This window comes from Falco punctatus (assembly GCF_963210335.1).
Source record: "Falco punctatus genome assembly, chromosome: 1".
Lineage (NCBI taxonomy): Eukaryota > Metazoa > Chordata > Aves > Falconiformes > Falconidae > Falco > Falco punctatus.
In genome coordinates, this window is record NC_137580.1 from 6,074,888 (window position 1) to 6,093,887 (window position 19,000).

General features: G+C 41.2%; 2 protein-coding genes across 2 annotated transcripts in view; one reads left to right on the forward strand and one right to left on the reverse strand.

Moving 5' to 3' along the window:
- Positions 1-19,000, reverse strand: part of ANKRD50 (ankyrin repeat domain containing 50) — a 121,784-nt gene that overhangs the window by 93,302 nt on the left and 9,482 nt on the right. The window contains exon 1 of the mRNA XM_080373768.1: positions 1-19,000. This exon is cut by the window's left edge and continues 48,438 nt beyond it; it is cut by the window's right edge and continues 9,482 nt beyond it. The gene's annotated coding sequence lies outside the window, so the exon portion shown is untranslated.
- Positions 1-19,000, forward strand: part of FAT4 (FAT atypical cadherin 4) — a 366,865-nt gene that overhangs the window by 328 nt on the left and 347,537 nt on the right. The window lies entirely within an intron of this gene.

Below are 19,000 nucleotides of genomic sequence, written 5' to 3' on the forward strand. Positions count from 1 at the left end.
CCATCGCAAAAGAACGTCATGAGGTCACTCGACTATTTTATGTGGGGTATTCAAATGAATTTACTCATAAATGTTCTGGTGCTTCTGCAGTGAAGCTGTCCAAAGAATATCCGCTCATTTCTCTGCAGTCCATTACAACAAAATCTGCCAGTGTCATAACATCTTTTAGCTTCTAATGGGCATTTTGTCATCGGTGCTGAGCGGGGGCTGTTGTTGGCTAGAAGCAAGATATCTCTAGATCATGTTGTCAGGCATCTCTCATTTTTCATGGGAATCATCACATCAGCAAATATTTACCATTTCAACCTGTAATTTCTGCAAGCAGAAGAGGTAGGATTTGGGTCTGACCTCACAGAGTAACACGGGGTGTTCAGGGGAAGCCTGGGTGGGAGGCACCGGGCTGGATTGCTGGGCTCCTACTCATGGCTCTACCACTAAAAAGCTCTGAAATCTTTAATGAGGCCATCTACTTCACCGTGTTAGTGTTTCTTCTTGAGAAGTTACCTTTTGTTTGACTTGTTTAATTAGGTGGAGAATGCTTCATGGCAGGAATTACCTCTTAGTGTGCATCATCTCAGTGCAATAAGACCCTAACCCCATTTGTTGAGATATCTTACTATTGCTTTATAACATAAATGCAGTGTTCATCCTCAGAGACAGCTGCAGTTTTTGGTTGAGCTGAGGGACAGTACCTGCCTCCTACTGTACCAAATTTCAGTCCTGTGAAAATCAATAGCCAACAAGACAAGCCAGGCAAATTCTGACACCTAGCATGCTTTATAGTATCGTAGACTTGACTGTAAGTTAAAGTACTGAACATCCTGATTTACTATCCTTCAGTAATTCTCAAGTTGAGATTGTGCAGTGGCTAAAAGATATGAAAATTTTTGATATACAACCCCAGAAATGTTAGCTCATTATTGGCGTTAACATATAAATTAACACTTCAGTTTAAAGAGTCAAATGAAGTGTCAGTGACCCTTGAAAGGGAACTTAGAGACCTCCAATCTAGAATAAAACAACACTCACAACACAGATTTTTATCGGGTTTCCAAACAGCCTTATTGGAGAACTGCAAGTGACTAAAAATTTCCATGGTGGTGTTGCTACTGAGATAATATCTGTCTTTTAAAAGCCTGCTTTGAAGTAACTTGGCTGCCGGTTAGCTTATAGGACCCTAATTCGACAAGGTGGATGGATGGTGCACAGCCCTCTGGCTCCCTGCTCACGCACACGCCAGTGCTCGGGAAGCGGTGGAAAATTAATTTTGAGTAGGGTAAAGATACAATAGCAATGTGGTGACCAGATACGCTGTGTGCTTTCACCAGACTTCCTCAGCTTTAAGATCTCATAACTGAATCAAACAGAAACTAAAGGTACCTGAAAGAGCAGGTTTAGATTGACTGGTATGTAATTTTTTGGCCAAAAAGAGCAGTAGCCTAAAACAAAGACAGGCCTCTCCAACGTGCTGGATCCTGTTTATATTGCAAATACAAGAGCATCTTCCTGCCCGTGTGCCCACAGCAGTTGCCCCACACGTACCAGATTGATGCCCGATGGTTGCTCTTCTGCCAGACATCCTGAAACATCTCCTGAAACAAAACAGCACAAGGGAATTCCTAAACTACAGGGGTGGGGAAATTAATTTGGCCTCATTGGACCATCTCTTGGTTGAACATTTGTCTGGCCAGGAGGACTGTGAAGTACGGGGTCTTGCCTCTTCCAAATGAAGAGGGACGAGGTCACATGAGTCACTGCCACGGTCCTTCAGTGACCCCCGGAGGGTTTTATAACCATTTCTTTTGTTGCTACAGTGACTGTGCAGCACCATCTCTAATGACAAAACACAAGCCGTCTATTCATTTCAGCCAGGGACAAACGACATGTTAATTTTAAATATCCCCATTTAATACAAGGACTGCGGCTGGCATCGAATCAGAGCAAGTGGTGTCCATAAAACAGCTTTCTCCCGTTGACTAGCAGCGGATAAACCTGCCTAAACCAATTGTTAAGTATGATCTTACTCAGCATGATGCTCTGAGGAACTCTTAATGCAGCAGCCAACAATTCATTCTACTCACAAAGAAACGGACATTTAGAAAAATAATTCACAATAAGGCTTGTTTAATCATAAGCTTCTTGAAAGACCCAGAGGCAAAGGTCTTTGATAGGAGAGCTATTGCTCTTTCAGTATATTGGAACAGTATCTTTAAAAATCCACTGGTGTATATAGTCTTTGTGAAAGGTGCCAGGCTGACAAAATTTAGACTCTATGACTTTATAAAAAAATTAGCACAGACTGAGCAAATTGCTTCAGCAGTGTGCCCCATCCCCAAACCAAATGGTCATCTTCAGGGTGAGAAAACCAGTTAGGGCCTGCCCTTTGTTTCTCCTTTGGAAAACTTCATTACCAACTTTTTCCAATTTCTGGGTGGGTTTTGGGGTAATTATGCTACTGTGGATGTGTAAGGACACCTTTTCTGGATGCATAACAACAGTCAACTAAGCCAAATTGGGTATATGAGAGCAGAATGTCATTACATATGATAAAGCAGTGGCACATCTTGCAGACAGCATTAAAATTTCAGTCATGTCCTGTAACTGAAAAAAAAAGAGAAGAATTTTAAACAGATCCAGAAGTGAGCATGATTAAAGACACAGGGGTCTTCTATGTTAGAAGTAATTTAAAACATTAATATTAATTACATTTGGAGAGGAGGAGAAATATAAACTCAAGGATGATATAAAAAAAGTGAGTCATGAGCTCCTATTTTGCTTAATAGGAAACTTAAATTTAAGCAATTAATTTAGAAGAGATATGGGAAATATTTCTTTATATAGCATATCGCACTACAATGTATCACTCTAGTGTATGTAAACTGGGCAAATATCTTAGCAGAGCTAAATTAATTATCATTGATTTGATTAAGAATGAATGGTGCTTTTACTTTAGCTGGGTTTAAACAATATTATTCAAGCCACCAGTCAGTCACCACATTTCACACATAGAGGTTATTTTCCAAAGTAAAAAAAAACCACAAAAAACAAACCACCCCCACCCCCCAAAAAAAACTCCCAAAGCAAACAACAACAACAAAAATTTCCTACCCCCCTGTTCACCAAGTTTTTCTATTTTTATAGTTTGGGATAACACTGAGGAGTTGATATCCCACCTACCTTCATACTGCAGATGGATGAGAAAAGGTATTCATATTCGTATCTTAACCTTGCAGTGGAACCTATATCCTAGGGACCAGTTCTGGCCAGGCTGATATGAATGGGAGTTTTACCTTTCCATAAGGAAAAAGGAGTAGGATCCGGTTGGGAACTGGGTGGAGACTGCAAAATAATCACCATATATTCCCTCTTGTTGGCAGCTGCCAGCTGGGGTCAAGGGGAAAGCAAGAGAAGGTGAATGGGTGATGCTGACAGGTAGGGTTTCTTTTAGTCAGTTGGACAGCTGAGTTAGAACACACACTGACATGTCATTTATAGGAATCTAGTTCAATAATATGTGCCCAAGAGTTTCTTTCACTTGGATTTAAGATCAAGTTCAGAAACTGAATATAATTAGCCAGAGTGTCTCTAAGGAACATCTTCATAACTGCATGTAGGCTATGCAAATATACTCTGCATAATGCAACAGAATACATTGTGGCTAACAAACTGAATCTTACCAAAACTGACTATGCACAAATAAGCATCTCCTACTGGGAAACTTTAATCATAGGTGGAACTGCAAGATAAGTGTTGGAAGTCATGTGCCTAGGGGTCACTTAAAACGGGCACAAACTGAAAAAAAAGGCATTAACAAAACAACAGACACATCACTCCACTGCTGGGACGTGGAGCAGACGACCTAACGGCTATGTTCTGCCTCTCATTGCTGTGATTTATTCTCTGCAATGGCTTTGCATTGGCAATGATTGTGCTGAGCTTCTTTTTCATCATGTCTTCTCTGACAGTGAGTTTTGACTACACACTACAATGAGTTGATTTTGAGCTGAAAGACTACTGGGATTTTTTTTTTAGGGTTGCTTTGTTTTAGGGGGCTATTAGTGTCTAGCCCGACTTCATGGCATTTTGAAATTACCAGCTTGCTTATGAGTCTGTATCCTCACCCGTGTTTCTTTCTTCAGCTCATTCATTTCAGCATCTTTTATGACCTCATTACCATTTATATTTCAAAGTGTATTAAATCTGACTTCCACATAAGAGAAAAAATGAGAAGACAAGCCCCCTTCAAATCTATCTACGTGAAGAAATTCACAGAAACTAATACTGTGTGGAGACAGTCTGTTACTTAGGTATTAGCGCTCTATCTTTATTGATTTCTTTGATGTTATTTATAGCCTTGTTACGAATCAGGGTTTAAAATAAAAATACAGTTATGGTTTATTTTCACTGTAGTGTCTCCTGTCTACAGGATCACTAGTTCAGAACTTAGCATAATTACACTGGAATAATTAATCTCCAGCTGAGGTTTGTTAAGCATCAGTGAAAAGGAAAAGGTGTCTGATTGCCACCTCTGATTTTCTCATCTTAGAAGTGCCTGGAGTCTAGGGTGGCCTCTGCAATAATTATCCAGTGCCTTGGGGCTGTTGTAAATTGGGCTTACCTGTCTGTGCCTTCAGGGACACTGCACGCAGCAAGAAGCCATGAAGGATAGATAGAGGTTGAGCTGTAACCCTTTCTGTCTGGCTGACACCCTCTTCTAGAGCCAGCCTGAGATGATGTAGGTCAGTCTCATCTGTCGAGGGAATTCCCCCACGTTGGGCAGATCCTTAGAAAACTGGAGTATGCTGGAATTCCAGGTCCACAGAGCTATGGAAAGCTATTCCTACAAGGTTAAGAGCTTGAGGTCTTAGCAACAATGAAAATGTTTTCATTAGACCTTGGATATAATTTGTTGAGTAAGCTGTGATGCACTGTAGTGCTTAATGTTAGCCAAACAGAGAAGACATGATGACAAAGTCGGAGATGGAAGAGCTCAGTTAGTCCCTGCCTTGCCCATGTGGTGCTGTTCCTTCACTAGAAGTTACCCGAGCGACTGGGTTTCTTGCACTTTTGTACCACCTGGCAGACTTCACACTTAGGAGATACCGTAATATTCAGGTTCACTGGGTTACAACGAACAAATGTGCATGGGGATCTCTGTGCATCGTGAAAGCCACCAAGTTATGTTCAGTCAATTTTTCTTCATGCTGTGCTGGAACAGGAGTAGTGGGGAAGATCCATGGTGGGTTTAAGCTAAAGGTGCTGGAAAAAATTCCATCGAGGAGTTTTGGAGATGGAAAACAAGTTTTTCTGATGATGTTGGTTTTGGAATGCCTGCTTTTCCTTAATGACTTTTCCTTGTGAAAAAAAAAAATAAAAAATAAAAAATCAGCTTTTGAAACCTGAACATATTTTGATGGAAAAAATAATAACTCTCCTCTGCAATAATAGATTCAGGAAGTTTTGTTTTCTTTCAGAATCAAAATTAGAAAGTTCCTTCAAAGTAGGCAGGATGGTGCTTTTCAGGAGGGTGAAGTGGGGTGCCATCACCTGGGAGAAGTGAAGATAATCCTTAAAATCCGTGATGAAAGCAACTACTGTTTGTTTGTCTCGTCAAGTTAATTTTAATCCAGATCAATATCCTGATTCCACTGAGTGGCTGCCACAAATGTTTATGTTAATAAATGCTAATTCATCTCAGGAATGAGAGCATAGGGGAAGGACTACTTCATTCAGAAGCAACTGTTTTCCTATTATTTTAAAAGTGCTGTATTTCTTATATATTACGATTTTCACCTTGCACAGTATACGCCATCAGTTGGTATTCTTACAATAAGAGTTGCCTGAAATTACCAAGTTGTCTGTAAAACTGTTTTGTTAGACAGTAAGAATGTGGATTACCAGAGAGACGCAAGTCATTCAAGAGATAAACACATTTAATTAGTCTTGTCTGTTTTGTAAATTAATATTCACGGTTGACTATCATGATCTTTTAATCAATAAATCGTCCATGAACAAATCCACTGTGAATATTTGGTTCTTTACAGCTGAGCTAATACTTGAGTTATGTAATTGAGATTATTGGATAGGATACTGTAGTTTTCCTGTACTCTGGTGATATTAATTAAATTTATTATCACAAGTGATTGGGGTGAAAAAAAGTGTTGGGAATATAATCTCTCAGGAAAGGTAGCAGGAAAGAGAGGAATATCAGATGCTTGTGTTATCAAAAGTTGTTTTATGATAGGTAGAAATATAGGTGAATAGATCGATTGATCGATCTCAGAGAAATACACAGTTGCTAGTGGAGGTCCAGCTCTTTTTAGAAAATGCTTACACCACCAGTAAAGCCCATTACCTTGTGGAGAGTCTGTTCTATTTTAGTCATTTCAGCAAGAAGGCATTAAATTACATCATAGAAAGTACACAAAGCAGGGACGGGGACACCAATGACTTGTTAATTTCTCTGTGTAAAATGTTTAACAGACTCCACTCAGTAGAATTTCCAGGGGCGTCTTGGAAGATGTATTGAAGTATCTTTTAAAGTATCTTCAGATTACACAATCCAAGTTACTTTTTTCTTCTCTCCATGTTCACAGAAAGTAAGCATATGCAGGTGGTTTTGCTGCCGTTTATTCAAATAAGTGTCTGAATTTTTGAAAAACCTCTTTATTAGAACTCAGGTAAGAGATTATGGGAATCATGTTCTCTTTTTATTCTTCACAGTCAAACATTTCATAAAGTGTCTTTGATACTGCAAATTATCATCCCAGTCATTGGCATAAAGTAAATGAGAGTGTTTTTGTGATCCAAGCTGAGAAATACATGCTCAGAGGCTTGTCTTGCTGTCTTAGCAAAACACCTCCTTTAATTGGAAATGTTTAGAGTCTTGTACAACTAAAAGACTGAAACATGCAGTAAAGGGAATATCTGTTAGCTGTATTAATTCAAGATTTTGTTCAGAATCTCACAATAATTTATTTTTCATCTATAATTGGTGCTGTGGTTGTCTTATTAAGACGTCTCTTCTTGCCTTTATTTTGCGTTATTGATATGACAGCTCATTAGGTGCTATTTTACTGGCATTAATGATATCACTACACTGAATTCGGAAGCTGTTCCCTTTGTCACAGTTTCTCTTGTAATATTAATGGCAGTTAAAAATAGCTAGTTCTGTTTTATCTGTTTCCTCTGCATCGCCTCCTGTGTGTGCTGGCTGCATTTTTATTTGTGTCTGTGGCAGACTGTATAGGTCTCCTATAGCAAGGAATTCACTGACTGCATATTCTGCTCTTTCAAATAAAAACCTCCGTTCACTGCCGAGTACGTGATGGAGTTTTTGCCTTCATTATTTATGAAAACAATCACATTGGTGTTTTCCATTCTCTTCTCTCTGGTAAATGAGTCATTTTGTTCCTATAGACCCGGAATAAGCTTTAATAAATTGAGGTTTGGTTTAAGTAGAGCAGAGTCTCATTTGCTTTGTTGGGAAATCCGGGCAGCGGAGTTTTTGTAGTGCCAAGGTTGCCCGAGAATGATGTCCCAGACTACACAAAGGTTTCTAGACCTCAAACTGGACATGGGATGTGTCAGGAATGCTTGCACTCCTGTCCAGCCCAGGTTCAGGATCAGCTGTCACCTCCTGTCGTGGGCTGGGAACCACATGAAATTTCACAGCCAGGGACATCTCCTCAGCAGTCAGACGAGATTGCTGGCAACAAGCTGTTCTTGGTATTACCTCCAGAAACACTTCCAGAAATGTCAGGGTGCCATTTAGTGACAGGTAAATAAGTTGTCAGCAAGACTCTCTTAGCCTCCCCAATCTCACCGTTCACAGAAAAACCAACAGTCACCAGAAAGTTGTATGAAAGACATGCGAGTGGTTTTGAAAAAGTAATTTGAATAATGTATTTCTGCACGCAAAGTTGAAATGATAAAATAAATGTTGCAAGCCGAGCTATAATATGACTCTCTGTAATCATTTTTGGGAGGGAGGGCATACATCATCTGTGAGCAGAGGTGTGTTGTGGTGGGACTGGTGCCATTTATCAGCTTTCTTCATGTTAGGGCTGCTTTGATGTCAGAGCAGCTCAAGTAATAGCCAGAGGATGTACTGTTCTGAATTGTACAATACCCTTAAAGTCTTTCTGCAGTTCTTATGTCAAAAACCTCATGATTATTTTGTGGGTGTGCATTACTGTTGAAAGATAATATATTTAGAGACAATGTCTGCTTTATTTTTGCTGCTTCAGCCAGAAGCATACCGGATGGCCTCGGTGGGCATCCCTAATCTACAGCTGTAGATGTCTGCAAAATGACTTAACTATTTCATTTTGCTTTTTCAGACTAAAGCCCGAAGTCCTGTATTCCCCTCTTATGTCTTTCCTTTCCTCCCTCAAAATAGCCTTCCTGTAGTTTTTTCTAGAACAGACATTTTTAATTGATCTGCTAGAGTTTCTGCTTCACGCTACAGCAAAGGAAGCCTTTACCAGCATACGCAGTTCATTAAGCCCTTTAATTCTGCCTGCTATCGTGCTGCACACAGCTTCACATTGCCATTTGTGGAATAATCAGCAGTGAAGCAAACTAAAAGAGAAGGGGGAAGGGCGAGCTAAAGTCTGACACCAGTGACAGAAGACAAGATCAAATATAAATAGCTGTGGATTGCCACTGTGGCATCACTGCCAGAGGAGCATGTCATTTTTGTGTGTGTGTTGCAGAACACGCTGCAGCTGCGTACAGGGGGTTAATGCATAGCGCACACAAACCTCTTTTTGGAATTAAAAAAAAACAGAAAGAAAAAAGAAAAAAAAGATTGTTTCTCCATTGCTCAGGTGTGGTCTTCATATTATTTATAAATAATATGAACATTACATACACACATACATACATGTATGTGTATATATATGTATGTATAAATGCAAATACATATAAACTCATCTAATACATACACACACACACACACACACAAACTTTTTAATATATATAAACTCCTTAATCTCATGCACTATAGAGGATTTATATCAATTGTAGATGGAAACACCAAAACCATTTCGGTGACACAGACTAAAGCTGAAAAAGAACATACTGCAATCAAAATGGGGGTGGTCTCAGAAAAGAAAATTATATCCATCTTCCACAGAGACTGAATGTATAAACATTAGGCAGAGACAGGAAAAATGCTCTGCATGCTGAAGTAGCTCAAGTTTATATGAGAAATTTTAATTAGAGAGCAAATTCAATGTTTCAGTAAGCTGCAGTTGCAATTTTAGAATTTTTGTGCTTCAGCAGTTCCAAATATAGCCCTCAAGACATCCAGTTTCTCTATAATAAGCCTATGTTCAAAATTAACAAGGAATATGTATAGTAAAGCCGCACAGCATCTAGGAATAGAGCCTGATAGCATTTCACCAAGTCACTCCAAATCCCTCTACTGTTCTCTTTAGCTTTCTCTGTCTCCACGGGGTAGCTGGGGGGAGGGGCTGGGGCAGAGGGGAGAGCCTCCAAGCCAGCATTGGGGCAATTCCTGAATAAATGATGTCATGTAAGGGGAAAGTGGTCTGGTGGGGGAGGATGGGGTGGTGTTTGGGGGCGGCTGGGCAGGGCTGCCTGCACAGCAAGGCAAGGCAAGGAAGCGCCCATAGCTGGTTTTACCCCAGCTAGGAAGCGGGCAGTTACCTTTATGGTGGTGCTGAGCTGCTGGAAGCTTCCCTTGCATGGTGTATTCCAGAGCTTAGAGTCCTTTAGTAAGGGCAGTTCTACTCTGAGTGTTTTAGCGTATATGTTTCAGTGCACTGTGTTATAAATCCTTACGTGCGTAGAACTTCACGAGGCTCCGTGTTACCATGCACTTAAAATAAACCCCAAGCATTCGCATAGTCGCAAAATGATTTTTTTTTTCTATTAAAAGCACATGTTCAGGTCCGTATGAGCAGATATGCAGCCTGATCCGCGGCTCCATTAAGCCTGCTCCGCACAGTTCAGCAGCACCGAGCCCCCGCGGGAGCTCTCCCGAGGCCAGCTGAGGCTGAGGCTCTCTTTGACAAGGGGATGAATCCACGGGAGGCTTTGAGCCAGCCTCTGCATCACTCCTCCCTTCTGTGCAGAAAAGCGCAGACAGTAAAAAAGACGTAGATGAAACTTCTGTGCAGCCCCGTAAACCTCAGTCGTATTTTTTGTCTCTGGGGATGGGTGGTTTTGACATAATTTAAGGCAGCACAGCTATAGTTTGAAGGCCAACAAAGTGCAAAGCCAACTTACAGCCTGTTCCTGTCTCTGCATCCTGCGTGGGCACTGAGATACTGGTGCTGGGGGGGGGGAAGGCAATGGGGTAGGGGTAAATGTTCTCATTCCCAGTTTTCCCAAAAAGGACTGGGTAAAAAAAAAAAAAAAAAAAAGCAGCATATTTGCCATAAGATGGTTTATGCAAAACTGGCAATATGTTTTTCACCTTGCACAGTGAAGTTGCTATTAGGAAAGCAAATGTAATTAATAGCTCCTTTTCATAAGGGGTAATTTGCACCTAAGACGATGTTATTTCAAGATTCTTGAAGACTTCACTTCTGTACATTTCTGAAAAAGTGCACTTGTGTCTGACGAACCCCCTTTTCAAAAGCAGGTGGCAAGTGAACACTCCATTTTGCAGCAAAGCTTATGTTTAAACGTTTTTGGTGGGTTTTTTTTTTTTTTTTTTTCTTTTTTGTCATAGAAAGCATTACTCCTTCAGTCTGCATTCGCTGTGGCTGAGAGCTCATAGCCTGACTCCTTGGTTACACAGGGGAAAGCAACTGCTCCCTGCTGAAAACTGGGTGGGCACCGCAGGTCCTGTGCGGTGATCGGCATGGCGAGCTGGACTTCATCAAGAATGGGAGGAAAAGAAAAAGAAAAAGGAGATAGAAGATGGTAGGATCTCTCCAGAACAGTGTCGTAAGCTCTGCCTGGGGTCCGATCCCAGATTTCATTAATGGACACATCTTCCCAATCAGATGTAGTGGAGCAACCACATGGGAAGGGGATGGGGGTTAGTTCAGCCTGGAGACAAAAAAGCCTACAGGGAGGATCTGATTACTGTCTTCATCTTCCTAATGCAGAAGTTATTGAAAAGCTGTAGTCAGTCTTTTCTCAAGTGTGCACTACAAAAGGACGGAAAGCAATGATGGGTCACGGTGCAGCAATGGCAATTCCAGCAGGATGCCAGGACCACAATTTTCATAGTGGTGGTGATCAAGGATCAAGCACTGGAAGGGATCACCATCCCTGGAGACTTTCAGAACTTCTCTGGACAGGTCCTGAGTGACCTGACTTACCTTCAAAGTTGCCCCTGCTTTGAGCAGGAGGTTGGACCAATCGAGCTGCAGAAGTCCTTGACGACCTCAATTATTTCATAATTTAGGTATTTTAACCACTGTGAGGCCACATGTCCCTTACTTCTGCCAGTCATGGCCAGTTGTCTGCGTTACAGGGAATAACATTGCTACACATCCACATCTATCAGGTGGTGGAGGAGAAGGAACAGTGTACCAAAGAGACAATATCTTTCATGCAGCTGTCACACCTGCATGCTATAGCACCTTTCCCCCTCATTTCAAGAGCAATAAATGTTGTTACAGAAGGAGTCTCCCTTTTTTCTTATCCACAACCAGCATGTCAACACCATATTTAATTTATATTGCTCTGAATGTAGCATTTCATTGTGATGAGTTCTCTTCCCTCATACCTTCTCTTTCTACTTTATGGGATAAATGATTTTGAAGCATTCCTGTTTTCTCTCTGTGACCGCTGGCTGTCAGTGTCATTAGCTTAAATGGTGTGGGACAAGGTAAATTTAAATCCAACCCAGCAAATGGCTGTCATCAACACATTACAGCCTCAAAGTCATTTAGAGGATTCAGAGCGACGTAACAACAAGCAATGTTTAGAATAGGAATCAAGATGAAACACGGTTAAAAATAGCACATTTTGTGAAGCCCCTAAATGTCACCATACGTAGGTCACCCCATTTTCATGTGCACCAGCTTCACTAATAGAGGAGAGGGATTTTAAATGTACTATTGACCAGGCTGCTGCATGCCTATTGCAACACACTGGTTGTCACTTTATAAACCATATGCCCACGTTGCATATTGATTGCATTTTGCATGTAATGTGGTAAGCTCTGTGGGGTTATTTCTTATTTAAACCTGCAGGAGAAGACCAGGAGAACTCAGCAATTTATCGCCTCATACATTTTTTTGGAAGAGGGCCACAACTTGTGTGACTCATCTGCACAGCCCAGACACAACTTGGGTGCTATTGTTCTGCTGCACTGGGCAGGACTAGCAAAGGCTGATACAACCGTGTAAATGTATGACAAGGAAATAATTCTAACACTTTAGTCGCATAGACTGAGAAAGGTGGGAGAGTTCTTGTTAAACAAGATTGCTTTTAAATCTGGAGTGGTACATGTAGTGCCCAACATAGTTTGAAATAATTTAACTGTGGGGTTTTTTTTTCCTCCTGGCTCAAAGCACATCCAAAACAAAATACATTTTAAAAAAGCTGAATGGAGTTTAAAAGCTTGCTTCATGTAGACAATTCCTGTCAGGGCTTCCTAAGTCTTCATCTTCTCTCATGTGTATGAGTTAGAGTACTAATATTTTTGTAACCTTGCCTCTGGTTACTGAACCTGCAGTGCAGCTTTTCACCATTACTTTGAATTCACTACAAGAAGATGAGTGCGCTTACGCTAAATGTAAAAAGCAGTTAATACCCAGCCACATCAGAAGGGCACCGATACATTACAGTTTTACTTTGGGGACTCTCCAGGAGAGGTTTTGGACTGAAGCAATATATACTTGGGTAAGGAACTGCCAGTGCAGAGAAACAGGGCACGGCTCTGCCTCTGGACAACGCTGCAATTCAGCTTTGCAGAGCTAACTGTAAGCATTCGATTTGGGCATGCATTTCCTATCCCTTCGTGGTGCACATATGCAAGATGTACAGGCATGGACATGCTCTGGGACTTTCCTAAATTTAGAGTGGCAGATTTTAAAGTTGTCTTCTTCACACGGAACTATATTTAGACGCTGTGCCTCCAATAGCACCTCCTTTTCTCTCTGTTCCTTGCTTTTATACTTTTTGAGACTTATTTATATTTTGGTTTATACTACCTGTTGAATAAACACGTGGAGATATACTGCGTTCTTGATATTTTTTATAGCAAACTAAATCTTCAGATATGAAACTACAACTACTGTTGCAATAGCATGAATATATCACTGAGACCTTCTCTTAGTGTTTGGTCCATTAATCCATTGCAAAGACCAGGAGGTCTTTGAAACAATAGCTTTTGACGTTGAATTTTCAGTTAACATAGCTCAGGACACTTCTGCATATCCAGGTTGTTTTTTCTCAGTACTGCTTCTTACATACTAATGGCATGGCCAGCTGAAGTCCATCCCTGATCCACGCTTTCCCCAGGTGCCACAGCTATTGACTTGACCCAGTTACAACTGGAAGTGTTTTGACCACTGAGAAGCGAGGGAGGGAGCATCTTCAGGACAGATTCTGGTGCCTCTGGTTGCAAGTCCACTCCTCTCACATCACATTTTTCCCTCCCCTGTGACTTGAGCTATTTCCTATGCTCAAATGTGAAAGTACTGATGCTTTGACAGGTTCTGACAAGAAATATTGCTGTTTACAGATGAATTTCGCAGATATATTAAGTTAGTGTTTTGTTTAATTCTTTTAACAGAGTTGGAAGGCCACCTTTACATCTTTAACCTCATTTAAAGGCTGTCAGGGAAACTTGGCTCCTGTACTTCTATCGCACCCTGGAGCTCCTTACAGCATCTGTTTTTCTTAGGAAGACAGGTAGCAACTTCTGGGAAAGTCTGTGCATGCCAGGGAAGAGTGCCGGGCATGTTTCTGAGGAGCTCCTACCCTGCACGCTGGGAAAGGCGTGTGCCGTGTCCCCAGGTCCCCTCTGAAAACGCGAAGCTGTGCACTAGTTTTTCTTTTAATCTCGAGGAGACTGAGCTGGGGTGGTCCTGCAGGGATGCCTCTGTCTGGTGTGGCCAAGAATTTCCCCTTTTCCGCTCTCTTCTCTCTGGGATTATCTCAGGGAATAATAAAGAGGAGGGTGCCAGCAGGCTGCTGTTACATGGTTTGGGCACGTTGCTTAGCCTTGTGCCTCAGGTACCTGCAAAGGGTGCCAAACCCTTACTAATGATCATCTCAGAGTAGGTGCTGCTAGCATGGAATAGCTAATTACAGTTATACCTCATTCCTTTCTCATTCAACATTTCCTTCCCTGAGGAAAGGAGTCTGTATTGATATACGACTCAATGGGAGAAGATACTATTCTTTTCCTTAGATATCTTAAAATATTTATTTAATTTTTCTTCTCTCATTTTTCTTCTCCTTCAAACTCCCAGGCTGTATGGAGCCCCCCAACACGTGTAGCTCTTATCTGCTTCCATGGGGATCCAGATACCCTTTACACAGCAGTCGCAGTAGTAACAACTCACAGCAGAGCAGAGGACGGCAGTTTAACACAGCAAACAGATCAGGCTGGAAATCTGTGAAAAGCTATTGTGTCCTTTTTTCTTCTGCCACCACTATTCCATCTTTTTGCCTTCCTTTCTGTCGCTCACAAAAAGACGGCAATCTGGGAGATGCCCATTCTGGAGAATGATATGGAAATTTCTGGAGGATAAATACCATGTAGAGATGTAATCTTAAAGCAAGTGTTTTTGTTGGTTTGGGGTTTTTTTTGGTTTTTTTTTTTGTTTTTCTTTTTCTTTTTTTGTTTGTTTGTTTTGTTTTGTTTTTTAACTTTAAGCAAAGCCTTAGTCCTTTGCACAGGAGAAACAGCTTCTGTAGTCTTTGTCAGAGCAGCTTTCACTGGAGTACTGGGGGGTACCGCTGCAGAAGCAGGCACTGCTGCCTCCAGGTTGCCATTCCCTCCTACCCAGGAGCGCCCAGGCATCCCAGCTGGTCCTGGTCCCGGTCGCTCGTGCACTGCCTGGGAAACACAAATAAACCCACAGGTTTTCAGGCTGGGTCACAGTGGGAAGTTCCCTTGCTCACAGCTGATGTGGGAAATGAAGGCTCTGCTTTTCTCAAGCAATATGTGTCCTTGTACAAGGAGGAAAGGCTTGCAAGGAGGGCTGTTAGCAGAAATGGTATCTCACCTGGCTTTGAGAGAGAGGTGAGAGCACCTCCCACCCGCCACGGCTCTCCCACCAGCACTGCCAGTGCAGGTAGTAGCAAGGTTGGACACTCGGTGTCTAGTAGCTCAGCTCTCCCTAGTCCAACCAGCAACAGAATTACTTCAGCTGCCACCCTCCTTGCTTTTGAGGAGATGACCCTGATGAGACAGAGGAAGCGCAGGCGTCATGCTTGCTACTGAAAAGCTGTGGTGGAGGGTGGTCCAGAGGGCATGCTGCACATGTTCCAGGGAGAGAACGAAGGATTTATTTTCTTCTGTCTCGAGCCCAGAAGTTTCACAACTAATAAATTAAATGAATACTTCCAAAAATGAAAAATAAAAATCTCTGGTCCGCAGAGCTCTGAAAAAGAATCACTTAATCTTTCAAAAGATTTTTTTCGTAGCCATTTATTCAGATAGCACCCAATAAAAATGCAAAGCTGGATTGTTTTGAGTGGTGGGAAAAGTTTTAGCTTAGAATAACATTAAACAATCAAAACACAGTAAAAGATGAATACCTGGAGTGCAATTACATTTTGCCAAATGCAGGCATGGTCATATATATATCTGACACCTATAGCAGTCTGGAATTGTATGATCCTGTAATATTTCCCAGGTAATTAAAAACAGCTAAGATTTGTGCACTACCCAGCACCTGAGCCCATTTGCTGCTCATGTTCTCCTGGATGCTGGGGGTGGGGCTGATGTTTTCACAGTTAATGTGTAACTGTATAATCATAGTTGTCAATGAAAATATGAAGATAGAAAAAGTCAACAGAATGCCAAATTAACTGGGCACTTAAGTGGTCATCTTTTAAGTTTTTTTCTCCTTAAAATAAAGCAGATAAGGTGAAGAAAAATAGGTAGGATAGTTTATACCTTTCAGATTCACTTTTTCAGGGTGTCTTCAAAATCAGAGGGAAAAACGCCCAAACCCTGCATGGATCCTTCAGAGACCTAAGTCTTGATACCACAAAGCACACAGACCTGGTTATAACATGACATGAAATTAGGGTCTCTGCATTCTGCCTAGGTCCAGAACCTGAAATTTGAAAAACTCTTTCATCACCTGGGTGACTCCCTGGTTAGAGGCTGGTTTATGCACTCAGTGTGTAGCACTCACTGTATCTGAATTGCCCTTTGCATGAGGACTGCATTTCAGGTCTTCCCATTTTGTCCCTTAGGTAAAACCTCTAGGGACTTAGCTCCAGAGTCATGCTTACTCTGTGAAGAATAAGGAGCAAAGACAAGAAGCAGTGCACTTAAATTATAGTAAGGGACATTAAACATTAGCAAACCCTTTTAAATATAAGTCTGGTAAAGCACTGGAGCAGATTGCCTGAGGAAGTTGGGAGGCCTCCAACGTGAACAATCTTTTAGAGCATCTGCTGGAAACACTGTTGGCCTATTTGGTCTTGCCCGAGTGGACCGTGAGAAGGTGTGGAGAAGGGTGGCTTGGTAAGTTAATAAAAGTTTTCTCAAAGAAATGGTCTGCGTCAAGTTTGTTGTGTGCCTTTTCACTGTTGTCTGTAGTCTTTGTTGTGCAGTCTTTGCATTACTGGGGCTTGAAGAAAATTGCTTCAAACAGTGGATTGTACTTTCAGATTTTGTCATAAAACTGTTCCTCCATTCTTAAGTGTTGTCTCAATATGTTTATATTTGTCTGTTATGCATTGAGAGATTGCACCTCTAAGTACACTCAAATATTGCTCCTGAAATACATATTCATTTCCCCAGAAAGTGGTTGTCATCAAAGGTGCAATTTTTGACAGTGATTACTACAAAGTGGCTGTTTTCCATACAGAAGCTTGATGCAAGATGCTAACTTGGTTGACACAGGCTGTCAAATTACTACCAAATGTTTAGTTACTACTAACTGGATTCTGATGAATTCGATGTGGTAAGCTAGAGGTAAAAACTCTTTTTCCAATCATGCCTTTGTCTTCCAGAAGACAGGCAAAAAACCACAGAGTGCTTCAGAGTGGGCCAGGAGATTTTTCTGTTAAAAATATTTCTCAGGAAATGTGGAGATGACACCATCATATTTGTAAGAGCACATCTTATCCTGTGAGAACACATCCTGACATTTCCTAAACCTTTTCCATACAGCTCCTATTAGGAAAGTGGAGATGAATGAAAGTGAGGAGTAAGGAAGGAACCTGTTGACAGATGAAAACATTGACTACATAGCAAAGCTGCACATACTTTTCTGTGTTGGCCTGTGGAAAAAGAAGGGATGTGTCTCTGCTTTTTAGCCTGTAGACAATTACCACCCTTCGGTCGGATTTCAATACTCCACCTTACAAAGGTGGAACTTCATTGGCTTCAGTTAAATTATTACTGGTTTAAATATTGTTATGCTTTTGGTGACCCTCCAAATTCAGTTTAAACCACTGAGTTTTGCATGGCTTCTACTCAAAACGATTAACTGGCATCTTTTCAGTTGAAACTTGGTCAAAGCTTGACGTCACCTTAGCATACATTTGTGAATTTGCAAAATATGTGTGTTGGGTGATACATGTCCTCATCATTTCCATTACTTCCTAATGGTAGGTGTATAACAAGCCAAATCTTCTGTGTGTAATTAAAAATAAATGTATTAAATCGATTTATAGTTGATGCTAGACCCATACATTTTTTTCAGACTATGCTATTGGTCTGCATGCATTTTAAAGCACAGAAGCATTGTGTCTACGTCCTGAGAGTGCTTAATGACCAAATAGAGGTCAAGAGATGCTTAGCAAGCAGCTTTTCTCCGTTGTAATTTGTCTTCAATGAACAATGCTCAATTATGTAGAGTTTTCCAGAAAAAATGACACTAAACTACATACATCTGAGACTTCAGAGCTCTACAGGAGGAGAAGATTTATCAAAAAGAAAGAGAAAAGGTCTTCTTTTAAATGTAGCCATTTAAAAAATGGAGGTGAGGCAGCTGAAAGGTGCTTGAGGAGCTTAGCTTCTTGATTTATCTTTGACCACTTGTGCTAATGGCAAAGATCATACCCATCATGAAATGCAGATCATAAAAAAAAAAGCAATAGCAGAACAACCCTGGATATTTGGAGGATCGCACCTTATAGTTTATTCAGTATGTTGCAACTCTTTTTTTTCCAGAATGACTTGGAAATCTTTATGGAAAGTTCAGTAATTTAGTGAATTAATAACCTTTCTCAGAGATTCCTTGATATGTGTAGGAACATAGGAAGGACACAACTAAAATCCCAGAAGCATAAACGTTTATATTTTCAGTTCTCATGGAATAAAAGAATTTCTACTGTGTCATATGAAAAACATAGTAGTGCAGATAAAGAACAATGGCACCTATCAACTCCACTTCTGCTTTCATTGCATATGGTAAACAACTTCTGTCAACTTGGATTTTAGGCTTATTTCTGTGCAAAGTGTCTTGGCACTCACACTGGTGAGTTCCCTGCCCAATATGCATTATCTGTTGAACTTGTGGACCATTCCCCTTCTCATGACACGTCATCTGCAGTGGATTTCAAAGCATAAGTTTCTCCTGAAGACTTCAGGGAAGAATGATGCTCCCCACCTCTGTGGCAGCTTCTTTTCCCCAGCGCTGCCAGGCAAGTAAAGTCAAGGCTGTGCTGGGTCTAGCACTCCCACATTCTCCGTGGATGTAGCACCACTGGGAGTACTGGAACTGGAGGATGGAGCTCTCTTGCTGCTGACAGCTCACCAGCCCTTCCCAAGCCAAGGCTTGAGAGCCAGCAATATATGCAAGCAGGAAGGTGGTGGAGGGGAAGGACAGTGAGGCTGTAAACAAGGAGGAAATGCTAGTAAAGTCCAGAA